The 17,574-nt window shown below is 42.7% G+C and overlaps 1 protein-coding gene and 1 non-coding gene across 2 annotated transcripts in view; one reads left to right on the top strand and one right to left on the bottom strand.

The window, feature by feature from the left end:
- Window positions 1-17,574, bottom strand: part of IGF2BP3 (insulin like growth factor 2 mRNA binding protein 3) — a 152,521-nt gene that overhangs the window by 125,912 nt on the left and 9,035 nt on the right. The gene's annotated exons all lie outside the window — the stretch shown is intronic.
- Window positions 6,063-6,127, top strand: LOC111545105. Its single transcript, XR_002732341.1, has one exon. It is a non-coding gene; the product is annotated as a U7 small nuclear RNA (small nuclear RNA).

Genomic DNA, 17,574 nt, shown 5'->3' with positions numbered 1-17,574 from the left:
GCAGTGGTGCAATCTCGGCTTACTGCAAGCTCCGCCTCCCGGGTTCCGGCAATTCTCCTGCCTCAGCCTCCTGAGTAGCTGGGATTACAGACGTGCGCCACCACTCCCAGGTCATTTTGTATTTTTAGTAGAGACGGGGTTTCTTCATGTTCATCAGGCTGGTCTCAAACTCCCAACCTTAGGTGATCCACCTGCCTCAGCCTCCCAAAATGCTGGGATTATAGGCATAAGCCATTGTGCCTGGCCTATTTTTGTAGTTTTTAGTAGAGACGGGGTTTCGCCATGTTGACCAGCCTGGCCAACATTGTGAAACCCCATCTCTACTGAAAACACAAAAATTAGCCAGGTGTGGTGGCAGGCACCTGTAATCCCAGCTACTCGGGAAGCGGAGGCAGGGGAATCTCTTGAACCTGGAAGGCAGACTGAGACTCCATCTCAGAAAACATAATAATAATAAGCAAAAATAAAAAATAAAATATGCAAGATTTTCTGGGCTGGGCGCAGTGGCTCACGCCTATAATCTCAGCACTTTGGGAGGCCAAGGAGGGCAGATCATGAGGTCACGAGATTGAGACCATCCTGGCTAACACGGTGAAACCCTGTCTCTACTAAAAATACAGAAAATTAGCCAGGCATGGTGGCACACGCCTGTAATCCCAGCTACTCGGGAGGCTGAGGCAGGAGAATCACTTGAACCCAGGAGGTGGAGGTTGCAGTGAGCCAAGATCGTGCCACTGCACTCCTGCCTGGGAAACAGAGGGAGACTTCGTCACAAAAAAAAACAAAACACAACACCATTAGAATTAAATTTAGAGCACTGAACATGTTCCAGTTAATACAATGTGTCATGCATATGCTATTTAAAAAGACTACTCTGAGGTTTTCAGAGGTTTGGGGGTTTTGTTCTTTCTTTATTTTTGGTTAAACGTTGCACAACACATTTCTTCTTTCCATCATAATTGGGGTAAACCACATGCTGGAGTTTCCTGAAAATCAGAAAAATCTTTAACAAGTACTAATAATGAAACCTAAGATATTATTAATATCCTATCAGTGACAAGATATTTAAATAGGTTATAATGTATTATTGGCCCACATATGGGTGAATATACTCCTAAATCAAGTCCGCTGTTTTAATAGTATTTAACATATCACATTACTGTAGTTATTCCCTATCCCACCTTCCAAAGAACCTTTAAAATTGCTTTTTAGGTCAGGTGCGGTGGCTCACACCTGTAATCCCAGCACTCTGGGAGGCCAAAGCGAACGTATCACTTGAGGCCAGGAGTTCAAGACCACCCTGGCCATCATGGTAAAACCCCCATCTCTACTAAAAAATACAAAAATTAGCTGAGTGTGGTAGTGGGTGCTGGTAATCCCAGCTACTTGGGAGGCTGAGGCATGAGAATCACTTGAACCTGGGAGGTGGAGGTTGCTGTGAGTTCAGATTGCACCACTGCACTCCAGCCTGGGTGACAGAGCAAGACTCTGTCTTAAAAAAAAAAAAAAAAAAAATTGCTTTTTAAAAACAGTGAGGTATTTGGGTTCGGTGGCTCATGCCGGTAATCCCAGCAATCTGAGGCCAAAGCAGGAGGATCACTTGAAGTCAGGAGCTAGAGACCCGTTTGAACAACACAGAGTTACCATCTCTACTAAAAATTTAAAAAGAAAACAATTAACCAGGTGTGGTCTCAGCTCCTCAGGAGGCTGAGGTAGAAGGATCACTTCAGCTCAGAATTTAGAGGCTGCACTGAGCTATGATCATACTGCATTCCAGCCTGGGCGGCAGAGTGAGACCCCGTCTCTAAAAACAATAAATAAAACAGTAAGCTGTGGCGCTAAGTTGTATTTTTTCTAAAAAAAAGCATACATTCATAGATGCTTACATATACATGCAAATGTTCCCTAAAGGAACACAATAAACCGCACAGTAGCTGCATTTAAGGAAGGAGAAAAATAAATTATTTAAATTTTGTCATGTGCAGTACTTTTCTAAAACCTTCCAAGCTTGTTAATTAATTTAGAAAAAACTACTTTTACCTAGTTCCTGTGGGTGTTTTGTATACAGTGTAACTAAGTATTACTTAGTTCCTATGGGCGTTTTGTATACAGTGTATAGTATTACTTAGTATAACTAAGTAAAACTGCTTTTACTTAGTTCCTGTGAGTGTTTTTTGTATAGGGAAAACAGCTTAAGATTCCATTAGATTTGTTTCAGTATTTACATTATTCATCAAGAGACCTAAGAATAGATAGGAACGCTGAAGAAGGGTTTAACAATGCTTTACCAATATTGTTATAGATAGCACATCAAAATGCAAGAGACTGGGGAAAAATGCATGATCATGAGCTAAAGTTAGACTGGTATGGAAAAAATAACCTGCAGGTGATTAACAATTATCATAAATGACATATACAACATATAATAGTTATGTTTAAGTAGAGGACAGTATCTGAATTTAAGGCAATGCATCATGTATACGAACAATGACCTTACTTTCACTAGTTGTAAGATATCCCCAGAAAGTATTAGATTTATTACATTTAGGTAGATAAGTCTGTAGTAAGTATAAAGCTGCTCGTCTAAAATGAAGCACAAAACAAATTAAAAGAAAAAATAAAATGAAGCACAAGAAAGATTTCATCTTTGAAATTAGATGATCATAATCTTTGGACATTAGATGGTCATAATCATCTTTCCATCTGTGCTGAATCATTGCCTTCAGAATACCACCACCATGTTAATACACTTGCCTTTGAAAAACCTCATTTCCACAGTCCGAGAAATAAAATAACAACTGTAACATGTTATAATCTATGCAATAAGATTCCATGAATTGGGGAAAGTAAAGTTTATTCCAAATAATAAGTGTAGACGCCCAGCGTGGTGGCTCACACGTGTAATCCCAGCACTTTGGGAGACCAAGGTGGGTGGATTACCTGAAGTGAGGAGTTTGAGACCAGCCTGGTCAACATGACAAAACTTCATCTCTACTAAAAATACAAAAATTTAGCCAGGCATGGTGACAGGCAGCTGTAATCCCAGCTATTCGGGAGGCAGGAGGATCACTTGAGCCCAGGAGGCAGAGATGGCAGTGAGTCAAGATGGCACCACTGCACTGCTGCCTGGGCGACAGAGCAAGACTCTGTCTTGAACAAAATAAAAAATAATAAATGTAGAAAAAACAGAAGTAGAAAGCCACCACCATTTGACAGCCACTATAGTAGCAGTGACAGCTGCTGACAAGAATCATCAATGGGTGCTAAAATTAGTGAAAGTATTATGAGAGACATAATCTTTACATTGTCTCAAAATATCTCCCCACAAAGTTCTTATTAGAAAGGAAAAAAAGTAACTTTATCCTGAAGAAACCTGGCAGACACTACTTAACCAATTGGTCAGTTACCACCACTACTAGAACAAAAATCAATAAGCACTATATGCCTCTAGATGAGGTACACAGAAAGCAGTATCACTTCTGAGGAATTCCATCCAAAATGCCTCACCTGGTGCCAGGCATGGTAGCTCACACCTGTAATCCTAGCACTTTGGGAGGCTAAGGCAGGAGGATCACTTGAGGTCAGGAGTTCAAGACCAGCCTGCCCAACATGGTGAAACCGCATGGTGATGTGGTTTTTCAGATTTTAGAATATATCTAAAAATAGATTCATCCTGCTCATGTCTATTTGTTTTCAGCAGTCCTTAACTATTTATTCTAAATGCTTTATCTTTTTAAAAATATATTTTAGAGACAGGGTCTCACTCTGTTGCCCAGGCTGGAGGGCAGTAGCATAATCACAGCTCACTGCGGCTCACTAGGCTCAAGCAATCCTCCCACCTCAGCCTCCCAAGTAGCTGGGACTACAGGCACGCACCATCACACTTGGCTAATTTTTTATTTTTAGCAGAAATGGGGTCTCACTATGTTGCCCAGGCTGGTTTTTTTGTTTTGTTTTTTTTTCTGAGGTGGAGTCTCATTCTATCACCCAGGCTGGAGTGCAGTGACCTGATCTCGGCTCAGTACAGCCTTCACCTCCTACGTTCAAACGATTCTTGTGCCTCAGCCTCCCTGAGTAGCTGGGACCACAGGCACACAACATCACACCTGGCTAATTTTTTTTTGTATTTTTAGTAGAGATGGGGTTTCACCATGTTGGCCAGGCTGGTCTTGAACTCCTGACCTCAAGTGATCTGCCCGCTTTGGCCTCCCAAAGTGCTGGAATTACAGGCGTGAGCCACTGCATCCAGCCACCCAGCCTGGTCTTGAACTCCTGAGCTCAAGCAATCCTCAGGGCTGCAGTTTCCCAAAGTGCTGGGATTACAAGACTGAGACATCACACCTGGCAATATTTTATCTTTCATACACTTAGATTTTTCTTCTTTTTATTTAGAATTTCTGACATTTTTTCATTTGCTTCTCTATACTGATTATCTTTTTTTTTTTCCCCATACTGACTTCCCTATTGAGGCTAATATGCCATGGAATTGCATAAAATCCTCACTTGCTCTTGTTATGATGTAAATACATATTCTCAAGAAAACCTGATACAGACTAGGCGCGGTGGTTCACGCCTGTAATCCGAGCACTTTGGGAGGCCAAGGCGGGTGGATCACGAGGTCAGGAGATCCAAACCATCCTGGCTAACACAGTGAAACTCCGTCTCCACTAAACATACAAAAGATTAGCTGGGCGTGCTGCCGGTTGCCTGTAGTCCCAGCTACTCGGGAGGCTGAGGCAGGAGAATGGTGTGAACCCAGGAGGCAGAGCTTGCAGTGAGCCGACATCGCGCCATTGCACTCCAGCCTGGGTGACAGAGCGAGCCATCTCAAAAAAAAAAAAAAATATATATATATATATATATGTGCGTGTGTGTGTGTGTGTGTGTATATATATATATACACATATATATACCTGATACATTTTTTTTCCTTTTTCTTTCTTTCTTTCTTTCTTTTTCTTTTTTTTTTTTTAAGAGAGAGTCTCACTCTGTCGCCCTGGCTGGAATGCAGTGGCGCAACCTTGGGTCACTGCAAACCTCCGCCTCCCAGGCTCAAGAGATTCTCGTGCCTCAGCCTCCTAAGTAGCTGGGACCACAGGCATGCACTACCACACCTGGCTCATTTTTTGTATTTTTAGTAGAGACGGGGGTGGTTTAACTCTATTGACCAGACTGGTCTCGAACTCCCGGCCTCAAGTGATCAACGTGGCCACCTCAGCCTCCCAAAGTTCTGGGATTAAAGGCATGAGCCAGCCATTACACCCAGTCACTTGATCTAATTTCAAACCACATATTAGGGTAGAGCAGCCATTCTCAAAGTATGGTATAAGGAATCCCTGACACACTTTCAGGAAGTCCAAGAAGTTAAGACTATTTTCCTAATAACACTAAGATGTTATTTGCCTTTTCTGCTGTGTTGTATTTGCACTGATAGAGCAAAAGCAATGATTAGTAAAGCTGCTGGTCCTTAGCATGAAGCAACACAGTGGCACTGAACTGTACTAGTAGTCACTGTATTCTTCGCTGGCATTTGCAGTGAAGAATTATGCAAACTGTTTAAAAATGTCCTAATCTCAACCCTTGAGTATACATCCTTTTATGATCTGTATGAAGAAAAGGGAAGTATACATAAAGCCCTTCTGCTACCTATCCCGGTTCTCTGCACAAAAAGCACTGTGCAGTTGTTTGAGGTGCAAGATGAACCACTTAAGCACCATTTCTACCTGAAGGAACTACAAGCAAAATGTAGTCACTTAAAAGCTTGAGTATCTGGCAGATATTTTCTCAAAAAGGAATAAAATGAGTCTGTCACTTCAGGTAAAACTATTTTCCTGAAGTATTTGTTGCCAAATGACTAAATTTGAGCTTTAAAGTAAAAACTAGTATTTTGAAAAGCTTCTATCTATTACCAATGAGCTTTGACAGCCTCCCAATCCTCGTGGATAAAGATCCTTTCCAAGTATGAGAATCAATGTATTTTTTTTTTGTAACAAGTACAAAAAAAATTCACTGATATTTCAGATTCCACAATGAAACTAGCCTTTAAAAAAACGCCACTAAGTTGGTGTTACAGCTCTTTTAAAATCTGTCCAGCAGGTGGTTTCCCGGTCTTTACCAGTAAGCCCCCACCCCCACACATCTGCAAAAAACCTACCACTTGTAGCTGGGTGCAGTGGCTCACGCCTGTAATCCCAACACTTCCCGGAGGCCAAGGCACGATGATCACTTACTCGAAGCCCAGAGGTTCAAGACCAGTCTATGCAACATAGTGAGATCCTGTCTCAATTTAAATTAAAAAAGGAATTTTTTTTTAAACTATCCCTTGTCATATTTTGATGTAGGACCAAAGAATATCTGTAATTATTTATTTATACTCCTTCCTTTTCTAACTACATATCCGTATGTGGCTGGATTTTCTTCATATGCTTCAATCAAAACAATACAGGACAACAAACTGAATGCAGTAGTAGTTACGAGTTCCCAGTTGCCTCTTAGGCCAAACAAATAAACTTACAAAAATGAAAACAGTTCTCTAAGTTTTTTAGGGCCAGACATGATGGCTCATGCCTCTAATCCCAGTAATTTGGGAGGCTGAGGTGGGCAGATTACTTGAGGTCAGGGGTTTGAGAACAGTTTGGCCAACATGGTGAAACCCGGTCTCCACTAAAAGTGCAAAAACTAGTCAGGCGTGGTGGTGCACGCCTGTAGTCCCAGCTACTCGGGAGGCTGAGGCAGGAGAATCACTTGAACCCAGAAGGCAGAGGCTGCAGTGAGCTGAGATTGCATCACTGCACTCCAGCCTGGGCAACAGAGCAAGACTCTGTCTCAAAAAAAGAGTTTTTTAATTGAAAATTTTATGTTAACATGTAATGGGTTTATTACAAAACCTCTATCATTCCAGGAGGCTGAGGCAGGAGAATCGCTTGAACCCAGGAGGTGGAAGCTGCAGTGAGATGAGATTGCACCATTGAATTCCAGCTTGAGCAACAATAGCTAACCTCCATCTCCAAAACAAAACACAAAACAAACCTCTATCATTCCTTATAACTGCTACAAAATACGCCACAGAATATATTGTTAGGGCTGGGTGCAGTGGCTCATGCCAGTAATCACAACACTTTGGGAGGCCAAGGCAGGCAGATCATTTGAGGTCAGGAATTCGAGACCAGCCTGGCCAACATGGTGAAACCCCATCCTACTAAAAATACAAAAATTAGCCTGGTACGGCGGCAGCTGCCTTTAATCTCAGTTACTCAGGAGGCCGAGGCAGAAGAATCACTTGAACACGGGAGGCAGAGGCTGCAGTGAGCCAAGATTACACCACTGCACTCCAGCCTGGGCGACACAGCAAGAAAAAAAAAAAAAAAAAGGGAATATATGGTTAGAATAGGGTATGTTTTCTTTTTTCCTTTTTTTTGGGTTTTGTTTTTTGAGACGGAGTCTCACACTGTCGCCAAGGTTGGAGCACAGTGGCGTGATACCGGCTCACTGCAAACTCCACCTCCTGGGTCCACACCATTCTCTTGCTCCCGAGTAGCTGGTACTACAGGTGCCCACCACCACACCCAGCTAATTTTTTGTTTTTAGTGGAGATGGGGTTTCACCGTGTTAGCCAGGATGGTCTCCATCTTCTGACCTTGTGATCCAGCTGCCTTGGCCTACCCAAGTGCTGGGATTATACGCGTGAGCCACCAAACCAGGCCAGAACGGGGTATGTTTTCTTTTGATGGCCATTTAGGTTATATCCTATTTTTAACTATTAAACAATGTGGAAAAAACACTTATGTCTTTTTGCCAAGTATGTCTTTGTAACAGAATACTACAAGTGAAATTGCTGTTATGGAGAAAGGCATTAAACATGCCTCAAAGTTACAAATAGTTGAACATTATTTTAAAGTGCTTATTCTTTCCTTTTAAACATGGGTTCCGCCAGGCATGGTGGCTCATGCCTGTAATCCCTAACACTTTAGGAGGCTGAGGTGGGTGAATCACAGTGTCAGGAGTTCAAGACCAGTCTGGCCAACATGGTGAAACTCCATCTCTATTTAAAACACAAAAAATTAGCTGGTCGTGGTGGCGGGCACCTGTAATCCCAGCTACTTGGGAGGCTGAGGTGGGAGAACTGCTTGAACGCAGGAGGTGGAGGTTGCAGTGAGCTGAGATCATGCCATTGCACTCCAGCCCAGGCAACAGTGCGAGACTCATCTCAAAAAAAAAAAAGGTGGGGGCGGGGGTGAGCGCAGTGGCTCACATCTGTAATCCCAGCACTTTCAGAGGCTGAGGTGGGTGGATAACAAGGTCAGGAGATTGAGACCATCCTGGTCAATATGGTGAAACCCCATCTCTACCAAAAATACAAAAATTAGCCAGGTATGGTGGCACAAGCCTGTAGTCCCAGCTACTCCGGAGGCTGAGGCAGGACAATCGCTTGAACCTGAGAGGCAGAGGTTGCAGTGAGCCGAGATCACGCCACCGCACTCCAGGCTGGTGACAGAGCTAGACTACATCTAAAAAAAAATACCATGGGTTCACTGGGCGCAGTGGCTCACGCCTGTATACCCAGCATTTTAGGAGGCTGAGGCGGGCAGATTACTTGAGGTCAGGAGTTCAAGACCAGCCTGGTCAACATGGTGAAAACCTGTCTCTACTAAAAATACAGAAATTAGCTGGGTATTGTGGCACCGGCCTCTAATCCCAGCTACTCGGGAGGCTGAGGCACAAGAATCCCTTACCCGGAAGGCGGAGGTTGCAGTGAGCAGAAGGTTGCAGTGAGCCGAGATCATGCCACTGCACTTAAGCCTGGGTGACAGCAAGACTCTGTCTCAAACAAACAAAAATAAGTAAACATGGGTTCTTGCTGTCTTACACAGGATGGTCTCCCAAAGTGCTGGAATTACAAGCATGAGCCAAGCACCCTGTCCTTAAAGCACTTTTAACAAAAAGAAAAAAGGAAGGACTCTTAGTATTGTCTTCCTTTACAAAAATTTCCTTTCTACAACTCAAAGATAGGCAATTATAAAATGTCCCAAACAGTAAAATTAGAGCCAGAGATCTTTTTTGCTTGAAAAGTAGACAATAGTATTAGTTTCAGATTATCTGTACAATACCTGTTAAAATGTGACGTGTAATATAGTATAACCTAAGAATTCTGTGTTTTATGGACTCTCACCTACTAGAGACCACTTTTACCAATTCCTGCTTGGCGATTTGGATGGAGCTCTTTTACAATACTGCTGATTAAAACTGTGCTTACAGATGACACAAAGCCATGAGGACTGGGTTGTCTTCCATGACACTTAGTTGAAAGGTATTCTCATTTTAAGTTCTAATAGATACTGCCAAATAGTGTGCCAAGAAATTTTTGCCAATGTACTCTCTAGCTATACGAGTGGCCATACCTCCACAACCTTGCCAACACCAGATACTGCCAATCTTATTCATTTTTCTCCAACCTCATAGGCAGAAAATGTCATTATAGTTGGTACTTCCCTAATAACTAGTTAGATTAGGATTTTGTTTGTTTTGTTGTTGCTTTTTGAAATAAGATCTCACTATTGCCCAGCCTGGAGTGCAGTGGTGCAAACCTGGGCTCAAGCCATTCCCCCGCCTCAGCCCCGCAGTTAGCTGGGACTACAGGCACGCACCACCATGCCTGGCTAATTTTTGTATTTTTTGTAGGGACAGTGTTTCACCATGTTGCCCGGGCTGGTCTCAAACTCCTGAGCTCAAGCGATTCACCCATCTCGGCCTCCCCAAGTGCTGGGATTACAGGCATGAACCACCGTCCCCAGCCTAGATTGGGTATCTTTTTGTACACAGATTGACTTTTCAGCTATCCCCTTCTGAACTGCCACTTCTCACATCCTTTGTCCATTTTTAAACTGTTTCTACCTCTTTGGAATTAGGAATTCATCTCCTGGTCTATTATTTCCTTTAGGTATGATCTCTCTTTAAGATAATTCCATAACTTAAACACATTTTAGGAATTCTAAGATCCATGCGCCTAGATATAAAACACCAATTCTTAACTTATTCACAGTGCATAACCCGTAGTTTACAAAGAAATGTGAAACATTCCTATGTCTCTGTATACATGAAACATAAACCATAAACCATGGGGTCATACAGGAACAGGCACATCCATCCCCCATTTTCCACTGCCACATGGTAAATACACAAACTTATTACTGAGACAATGTCACTTTAGTATCAGATAATCCAAGAAGTCCTTTACAGACATTATCATTTAATTCCCAATAACCCTCTGCAATAGGTTTTATTATCCTCATTTACAGATTTTAAAAACAGAAATCTCAGAGTTTAATCAGTTTGCACAAGATCACAGGGCTAAGCAAAGGTTCCTGCTGAGGCCTGTGTAGCTCCAAGCAAGATGCCACTGGCCCACCCTACCACTGTGCTGTACTGCTGTCCCCAAGTTTAGGTAGTAGTATGTGCACACAGAGGCGTCTATCACATTTTTCTCCAAAAGTTCATTACATCACTTGGGATGTCTTTAACAAAAATCATATAATACTAGGAGCTTTAACCAGCACCACTGATGACTGTCTCGCCACAGCTAACCTTAAAAAAATAACATGGGCCGGGCGCGGTGGCTCACGCCTGAAATCCCAGCACTTTGGGAGGCAGGGGCGGGCGGATCACGAGGTCTGGAGATCCAGACCATCCTAACACGGTGAAACCCCGTCTCTACTAAAAATATAAAAAATTAGCCGGGCATGGTGGCGGGCGCCTGTAGTTCCAGCTACTCGGGAGGCTGAAGCAGGAGAATGGCGTGAACCCAGGAGGCAGAGTTTGCAGTGAGCCGAGATCGCGCCATTGCACTCCAGCCTGGGTGACACAGCGAGACTCCCTCTCAAAAAAATAATAATAATAATAATAATAATAATATGGGCTCAGTCAACCTTATTATAAGATTCCTAGTCCTGTATCACAATTTGCCTTAATTACCCTGTCAGAGGATACCCTAAGAACAGCTGCGAATTCCATGAAATGTTTTGGGAGCATAGCCAGTCCCACGCTTATGAAGTAGTGAAGAGGCAAAAAAAAAAAAAAAAAAAAGTTCAACGAGATCTCTGGTGAGCGTTTTCCAAAATTAATCTAGGCATCGGTCTTCCATGATATCCCAAATCAGCATTTGCTAAATGGCATGAACTAAACTACTTACCATTCTGGCTAACACGGTGAAACCCCATCTCTACTTAAAAAAACAAAAAAACAAAAAAAACCTAGCCGGGCGAGGTGGCAGGCGCCTGTAGTCCCAGCTACCCGGGAGGCAGGAGAATGGCGTAAACCCGGGAGGCGGAGCTTGCAGTGAGCCGAGATCGCGCCACTGCACTCCAGTCTGGGTGACAGAGCGAGACTCCGTCTTTAAAAAAAAAAAAAAAAAAACTACTTAGCTCCTTAAGTTAAACACATCAAGAATGAGAATAATGCAGTCACTCCATCATGCACACAGGCTGCTCTAACTGCCCTCTTCGCTCAGACTCAATCACTATCCTGCCTCACACTCCAGCCCCTTTAATCTCAAACAGCTTGTAGTTCCCACACACACCCCAGGATGTTTCACACTTACATGACGTGGCTCCTGCTGTCCCTTCTGCCTCTTCCCTCCTGGGTGCACATGGTTATTAGCCTCTGCCTATTTCCACATCCCTCTCTGAATGTATTCCTCATTGGTAACAGGCTAAGCCTAATAATGCCCCCTCCTCATATATTTCTGGGGCATCTCACATATACCCTACGTACGACATTCACAACTTCTCTTTACTGCAGAGATTTTAACCCACCTTTAGGATCACTGCCACAGTTGAGCCACCAATTACTATTGGAAAATAAAAAGAATGTCACCCAGGAATTTAGACAGAACAAAGTGAAAGCCACTGTACTCCATGTCCTTTCTTCAAGACAAGGGTCTTAATCTTTTTTTTTTTTTTTTTTTTTTTGAGACGGAGTCTCCCTCTGTTGCCCAGGCTGGAGTGCAGTGACACGATCTCAGTTCACGGCAAGCTCCACCTCCCGGATTGGAGCCATTCTCCTGCCTCAACCTCCTGAGTAGCTGGGACTACAGGCGCCCGCCACAACGCTCGGCTAATTTTTTGTATTTTTAGTAGAGACAGGGTTTCACTGTATTAGCCAGGATGGTCTAGATCTCCTGACCTCGTGATCCATCCGCCTCGGCCTCCCAAAATGCTGGGATTAGAAGTGTGAGCCACTGCGCCCGGCAGGGTCTTACTCTTCTTTCTAGCCCCTGAAACCTAGCATAGAATCAACTATGAGCACAGGCACTTAATCTATGCTTGTTAAACTAAAAATTTACATAAGGAATTAAGTCACTTCTGAAACTGAAAAAAAGCAAAAATAGGTAAACTAGCACACAAGAAATATAGAAACTAAAAATTTCAACTGCACTTAACTCTCCAAAGAAAAAGCAAGAGCTTCTCCATTTTTTTGCAAAACCAGCTGAAAAAAAAAACCACATCTGGGGAGAGCTCAGTCACTTTTCAACCAGCTTTTTTTGTTGTTGTTTTTTAACCACTATTACCACGGGTTCTCTTAACTAGATTCTTTCATTATCTGCCCTGCTAGGACCAAAAGCTGAGTAGCACCTTCTTTTGGAAACTAATTCTTAATCAAATTCCACCTCAATATGTGGACCTTCTTGAAGTTTCCTCCGCAAGAAACTACTGTTAGTTTCTGAGGTAGGATGCAAAATTTAAGGTGCTAAGTACGGGAGAGCATGAGTACTACACATCTTAGCTATAAGGTATCAGAATTTCATCTTTACCGCTTTTTACTTAATTTTTATATACAAGGGGCACAAATGAAATGGGCAGACTTCTCAGAGTTAGCATATCCATGATAGAAGAGTGTGTTCCTACAATTATATAGTCCTCCATGTTTGATGAGACAGTTCTTAATCAAACGGTCGGTCTCACTGCATACTTCATTGAAAGCAGCTCTTTGTTGTCAAAATTATAACTAATCATGTCAACATAAGAAATTTAGTTTTGGGGCCAGGCACAGTGGCTCATGCCCTTAATCCCAGCACTTTGGGAGGCCAAGGCGGGGAGATCATGAGGTCAAAAGATCAAGACCATCCTGGCCAACCAACATGGTGAAAAACCCCGTCTCTACTAAAAATACAAAAATTAGCTGGGTCTAGTGGCACATGCCTGTAGTCGCAGCTACTTGTGAGGCTGAGGCAGGAGAATCCCTTGAACCCGGGAGGCAGAGGTTGCAGTGAGCCAAGATCACGCCACTGCACTCCAGCCCAGGGGACAAAGCAAGATTCGTCCCGAAAAAAAAAAAAAAAGAAAAAACCCCGAAATTTAGTTTTAGGTTTTACAGAGCGCTTTCAAATTGAAATGTCCACATATTTTGACATAACAATTCCCAGTTTAAGAATTTATGTTATAAAAATTCTCAACCAGGGGCTGGGCATGGTGGCTCACTCAGGTAATCCTAACACTTTGGGAGGCTAAGGCAGGAGGATCACTTGAGGTCAGGAGTTCGAGACCAGCCTGGCCAACATGGCAAAACTCCGTCTCTACCAAAAAAATATAAAAATTAGCTGGGTGTGGTGGCACACACCTGTAATCCCAGCTGCTCAGGAGGCTGAAGTATGAGAATCCCTTGAACCCGGCAGGCGGAGGTTTCAGTGAACAGAGATCGCACCACTGCACTCCAGCCTGGGCGAGACCAAGACTCTGTCTCAAAAAAAAAAAAAAAAGTACAAACTTCTCAACCAGAAGTCTGATGGCATACACGTAAGTACACTTGAATAAAGTTACTATGAAAAGGACAGCTAAATTATTGCACACCTATGCTGAACAATGCATCTGTTGGTTAAAAAAGAACTATTTATACCTACATTGAAGATTCTTCAGGATACATTATTTAGTAAAAGCAAAAATTGTAAACAGCATGATTTCATTATTATATTCAAAGATGTTTGTGGACACGTGCATAGAGCTTCTAGAAAATATACAACCAGTGGTAAGTAAGCCCTGGGAACTACTAGAGAGAGTGAGGACTGAAAAACACTTTTTACATTTTATGTATTTTGAATTAATCTGAATGTGCACATATGTAAAAATTATCAATCTGTTTAATATTTATACAGTCTATCTATGTTGTATCTGAACAAAAAAGGTAATACATGCTCATTGTAAATTAAAAACACACTACCCACAGATTATTACTTGAGTCCACATCCCAAAAGAGAACAAAGATCTTCCATGTTTCTGTTAATCACCATCAAATCTAATCTACATCCATCCAGCTTCCCCATCTGAATCTCGAGAAAAATACAGCGGCTTCCATTGGAATGACTACTGGGTGATGTTGTATTCATCCTTTACACACATTGTCCAACAGGATCCCATGAAGCATCACTTCCATTCTAACCTCCCAAGACCTCAAATTCCTCATCCTCAAACTACATCATACATTTAGTAAGTGGAGCTGGAAATCAAGCCCAGATCTAGACCTCATATCCCACAAAACAAGCCCAGATCCAGACCTCATATCCCACATCCTCCTGGCTTTTCCCTTGGTTCAACAAGGACACATATGGCAAGCAACCAGTCTCCTCATCGCAAGGTTTCAGCAGTTTCTCCTTCCTACTCTCCTGATCCTCAGCAGTATCTGACATTCAAGACATTTTTTTCTGCAAGTCAGGGTTATACCAAACTTGATAACAAGCTGAGACAGACACCATGGACTCCACTCCAGATACCTCTACCTCTTGCAATCTAAGTACACATCCCCAGGAACCACAATCAGCCTCCTGAGACAAAGCCGTGACATCAACCTCTCTATGCCCTCTTGTCCTAACCTCCTATCCTTAGGTCCCTCTCCAACTTCTCCGCAATCCACTTATATTATGATGAAGCTACTAAAAAACACATTGAAACAAAAAAAGTCTCATTTTTCTGTCTTAAAACAGGATATCCAAATGTTTTTATTCTATAATAAGCCCCAGAGAGCAGACTACCTGTATACTAGTCTTTTTCCTAAAGAAAGAAGATAAATCAACCCTTCAAAAAAGCCAAACAAGATTTCCGTACTTAGAGAAGGCAAGAAATAGGACATCTCTGCTCTGACTTGCCACTGCAAACATGACTGGGCTCCTGTGCAAGCTACTTTGAGTATGTGGACAACTTAAATGGGAGGGATGAAGTCAGGCAGAGTTGTGGCACCTGGTAATGGGTTCCCGTGATTATCTGGAGGGCCTCAGGCAGGTAGATTCTCCCAGGGTTCTATGGAGAATCCTTTGGTAAAGCATCTATTGTGCTATTTCATTTTTATAAGTTTTCCTTTCTTATAATATTTAAATACATCCTGGAAGTAGTACTCTATTGATCAAAAGACTTGCATAGACAGCAGGAAAGTCTCGAAAGGAGTTATTCAGAACAAGTCACCTATCTCAAAATCAACTGATCTTAACATATCACCCAATTTTTGATTAATGGTTTTGGTCATAAGACAGGATTCATAATTGGAGAAGCATGCTACTTTGCCAAGGACCACTTTTTTTTTTTAGTGTAAAAATGAAGGAATCTAGTTCCTCCCAAAAGATTTCTTGTATTTCTTTTAGCAAAAGTTTTATGAACAAAATGGAAGGAATACTTAATTTATGCTCGTGTCCTAAAATAATCATGATAAAGGTATTTTAAACCTGGCTCATATCCATAAACGTTTTGGCCAAGAGTTTCAACCTCTGCTTGTCAAATCACGCATTTAGTCCACCATATAGAAGAACTGGACTTGGGGCTGGATGCAGAGACTCACGCGTGTAATTCCAGCACTTTGGGAGGCCAAGGCAGGCAAATCACAAGGTCAGGAGTTTGAGACCAGCCTGGCCAACATGGTGAAACCCCATCTCTACTAAAAATAAAAAAATTAGCCAGGTATGGTAGTGTGCGCCTGTAATCCCAGCTACTCAGGCAGGAGAATCACTTGAACCTGGGAGGAGGAGGTTGCAGTGAGCTGAGATCGTACCATTGTACTTCAGCCTGGGCAACAGAGTAAGACTCTGACTCAAAAAAAAAAAAGAAGAACTGAACTTGGTCTACACTCTTTTGGAACCTAAGATAGGTTCAGACAATTTCCCCAATGTTATGTTAATAAGAAAGCAGAATGACTTTGTAAGAAAGTGAAGGCCAGGCACAGTGGTTCACATCTGTAATCCCAGCACTTTGGGAGGCCGAAGTGGGAGGACTGCTTGAGCCAAGGAGTTCAAGACTAACCTGAGTAACACAGCAAGACCTTGTCTCTACTAAAAATTAAAAAAAAAAATTAGCCAGGCGAGGTGGCATGTGCCTATAGGTGCCTGTAGTCTACACCTGTGATCACTGTACTCCAGCCTGGGCAACAGAGCGAGACCCTATCTCAAAAAAAACAAAAAAAAAGTGAGCTCACACTCACCAGAAATGTTAAAAAGTACAAGAGTAGATCAACTGGCCAGGCGCGGTGGCTCACATCTGTAATCCCAGCACTTTGGGAGGCTGAGGTGAGCAGATTACCTGAGGTCACGAGTTTGAGACCAACCTGGCTAACATGGTGAAACCCTGTCTCTACTAAATATACAAAAAAATCAGCCAGGCATAGTGGTGGGTGCCTGTAATCCCAGCTACTCAGGAGGCTGAGGCAGGAGAATCTAAGTCAGGAGGCAGAGGCTGCAAGTGAGCCAAGATCGCCACTGCACTCCAGCCTGGGTGACAAGAGTGAAACTCCATCTCAAAAAAAAAGAATAGATCAATTGTCATTTGTCACAAACAAGCCTTGTCCATTGAGTCAGAGGATCTACTAAGGAGATTCTTACATCTCTAACAGATACATAAATACTCAGATATTTCTAGAAACAAAGAAAATGCCAGGTGCACTGGCTCACGCCTGTAATGCCAGCACTTTAGGAGGCCAAGACAGGCAGATCACCTGAGGTCAGGGGTTCAAGACCATTCTAGCCAACATGGTAAAACCCGTCTCTACTAAAAACTATAAAAATCAACTGGGCATGGTGGCACACACCTGTAGTCCCAGCTACTCAGGAGGCTGCAGCAGGAGAATCTCTTGAACCCGGGAGGCGGAGGTTGCGGTGAGCCAAGATCACACCACTGCACTCCAGCCTGGCAACAGAGCAAGACTCTGTCTCAAAAAAATAAATAAATAAAAAACTAATGAAAAAAATTGAATAAATGAATTCTGAAAAAAAGGTTATAACCTAGGTTGCTCCAAAATTTGTAAATCTTTCTCCTTCTATTTACAGCAGAGCCAGAAGGCCGAGATTTACCACCACCCCCACTCACTTATTCATCCATCTACATCACTCAGTGGTATTCTACACAGCTGATTACACCCTCCTTCTCCACAGGCTTTCTTCATTTATCTTCTAGAAAGTTTGCCCTGCTTGCTTTCTTCTACTCAACTGTCCTTCCTCACCCTCCTTTGCTGGTCTCTCCTTCATCCTAGAGCCATAGGCTCAGTCCCTTGATGATCGTGTCCAATTCCATGGTTTCAAATGCCACAAGCTAATGAAGTCCCCAAATGTCA

Source organism: Piliocolobus tephrosceles, chromosome 8 (genome assembly GCF_002776525.5).
Source record: "Piliocolobus tephrosceles isolate RC106 chromosome 8, ASM277652v3, whole genome shotgun sequence".
Taxonomy (NCBI): domain Eukaryota; kingdom Metazoa; phylum Chordata; class Mammalia; order Primates; family Cercopithecidae; genus Piliocolobus; species Piliocolobus tephrosceles.
The sequence above is the reverse complement of the archived record's forward strand: the minus strand, read 5'-3'. Positions and strand labels throughout refer to the sequence as shown.